Source organism: Rhinopithecus bieti, unplaced genomic scaffold, assembly GCF_001698545.2.
Source record: "Rhinopithecus bieti isolate Rb0 unplaced genomic scaffold, ASM169854v2 scaffold_30846, whole genome shotgun sequence".
Lineage (NCBI taxonomy): Eukaryota > Metazoa > Chordata > Mammalia > Primates > Cercopithecidae > Rhinopithecus > Rhinopithecus bieti.
The window spans coordinates 3,388,109-3,391,069 of record NW_016814438.1 but is presented as its reverse complement, the minus strand read 5'-3'; the positions used below and the strand labels follow the sequence as shown (position 1 = coordinate 3,391,069).

Below are 2,961 nucleotides of genomic sequence, written 5' to 3'. Positions count from 1 at the left end.
CTCCTTGAAAGCAGAACACTGTCTTTTCTATCCTAGTGTCTCTGCTTCTAGCCAGGTCCTGGAACCTAGTTAGTATTCAGGAGGTGGTGGTTGAATTGAATTTGAAATTGTTGAGCCCTCTCACTTCACAGTTGTGGGAGCATGAGAACCAGGCCCGGGTTGGCACACAGGTCTCATTCTACTCATTAGGGAGCCATCTGGGGTAGATGAAGCACAGAGACAGCAAGTTCAAGTCCTGGCTTTCCACTAAATTAGGTTAGCTATTCTACATCTCAGACCCTCAGTCTCTTCATCTGTAAAATTAGATTCATCATACGTTTTTTTTTCATGATGTTTTTACAGATTAGGAATACTAAAGTAAAAGAAGTAGGAACTGAATAAATTGTGTGTATCATCCTTATTACCCTCTGCCTTCATGTTTGTTTCTGGTCACCAGATATAGCCTCCTCATTCTTTTATGGAAAGTAACTTGCCCCCATCCCCTGATGGGGCCTCCCAAACCTTCAGGCTAGTCAGGTTGAAACCCATGGTACTTGATCCCTGGAGGCAGAAAGTGACAGGAATCTGTGGCTCCAGTTCAGCTGTAGCCAGTGTGGATCCTGCATTTAAACTCCCACACTCACCCCTGAGTTGTAGCCCTGGTTCTGGTCAATGGCTTTGGCTTCCCATCCCAGTTCCAGCATCTCGAAATTAAGAGGCAGAAGGAAACATGGATTTCATATTCCCCCCTTGCCCACACTGCAGAGATCCTTGATACGAGGTCTCAAATTCCCTACAAAATACTTCCACTAACAGAATCACCTCCAGCCCATGCCTCTCTGCTCCCAGAGGCGGCCCCATCCCATTCTTGGTCAGTCCTGGTTGTAAACAGGATTTTCCTTTAATTATGAAAACCACTGCCCTTGAAAGACCATCCGTTGGTCCTAGTTCTGCTTTTTTTTTTTTTTTTTGCTTTTTAAAAAAAATTTTTTTTGAGTCAGGTTCACACTCCCACCCAGGCTAGAGTGCAGTGGTGCGATCACGGCTCACTGCAGCCTCAACCTCCTGGGCTCAAACTATCCTTCCAACTCAGCCTCCAGAGTAGCTGGGACTATAGGCAAGCTTAACTGTACCCAGCTAATTTTTTTATGTTTTGTTGAGACGAGCTCTCACTATGTGGCCCAGGCTGGTCTCAAACTCCTGAGCTCAAGTCATTCTCCCGCCTCAGCCTCCCAAAGTGTTGATATTACAGGCATGAGCCACCATGCCTGGCTCTAGTTTTGCTTTCTACAGCCACATAAAACATAACATTTAATCTCCAAAATGATACCACAAGTTTCTAAAAGATGGTAGTCATTCCTCCCATTATCTCTTTGGCACATGGGATGAAAAATTACCATGTAAACTTCACAAAGACATATGTTTTTCAGTTTTACCTAAATGGGTGCCTTGCACATAGCAGGTGCTCAATAAATATTTGCCAAATGAATAAATAAATGAACCCCTATTGTGTGCTTTATAATTCACTATCTCTAGTTCTCACAAGCTCTCTAGGAAGAAATTACTAATCCCATTTTATAGATATTATTTTGCATGTAAAGTAGGATCTTCTCTTCTGTATTCATCTTTATTTCATCTGTAATGTCAATTCTCCTTTTAAAATGCAGATAAAAGCAAGTGCTTTTTCTTAAAAATCCTTTAATAAATCCATTTTACTTCTAAACAATTACTGGTACTCTTACTTATTAAATCAAGCCAATAGGCCCAGACGCTGATACTATGGTCATGGTGGAGCGGGTGGCGTGCTGAGGCGGAACAGGCTGGGCACAGGATTTTTATAACTGACCTGATGAATCCTTTGAAGAAATAGACAGTACACTAGCTGTTCAACAGTATATTCAACAGAACATATTCAATATCCAATATTGACAAAATTCTTGAACCATCTGAAGGCCCAGATGAAACTTAGAGAAGTATGGACATTTAAGGTAATTCTGCCTTGAGCTAAATGGACTTGTTGTCAAACTTCAGAGTGAATGCCATCCAGATACTTGCACTCAAATGACAGCAACTGAACAATAGATTTTTCTTTGTGCTGCTCATACAACTCCAAGAGTGTCCTGCTATAGCCTATACTAGACACACACTTGATGGCGCTGCATGTCTTCTGAATGGCAATAAATATTTTACCAGCAGGGTTAGCATAAAGGAATAATCTGTAGCAAAACTAGGATCAGTATGCCTTAGGATTTACAGGATATTTTTGCATGCTTATTTTCAAAATTGGCAGATATTTGATGAATATGAAAATGAAATATTTTTGTGTCATCGGTTTACTAAATTTGTGATGAAATAGATGAAATATGATTTGATGTCCTGCGATAACCTGATTATACCAATATTAGAAGAGGAAGTACAGAATTCAGTTTCTGGGGAAAGTGAAGCAAGAACGGAATCATATGGAAAAATGTACTGATCACCTATCTAACATGAATTATGTACTGTATATATCATTTTAGACACATCAATCATATATCCATATTATAGCTTCTTCATTAGTAGTATAATCCATATTATAGCTACTTCATGTATAGTATAGCTGGGTTATACATGTATTGTATGGGTTATACATGTATTATACATGTTATACATGTATTGTATGCTGGGTTTGCCTTTTAAAATGGGAAATACTTTTTAAGTTATTCATAAGCTGTATATTCACCAGTGTGGCACCCATGGTTTTTTTTTTTTTTTTTTTTATACTTTAAGTTCTAGGGTACATGTGCATAACATGCAGGTTTGTTATATATGTATACTTGTGCCATGTTGGTGTGCTGCACCCATCAACTCGTCAGCACCCATCAACTCATCATTTACATCAGGTAGAACTCCCAATGCAATCCCTCCCCCTCCCCCCTCCCCATGATAGGCCCTGGTGTGTGATCCATGGTTTTTTTTTTTTTTTTTTTTTTTTTTTTTTTT

The 2,961-nt window shown here is 39.4% G+C and overlaps 1 pseudogene; it reads left to right on the top strand.

The window, feature by feature from the left end:
- The first annotated feature begins 526 nt into the window (after positions 1 to 526).
- Positions 527 to 2,455, top strand: LOC108514561 (MOB-like protein phocein pseudogene; annotated as a pseudogene).
- Positions 2,456 to 2,961: the final 506 nt, after the last annotated feature.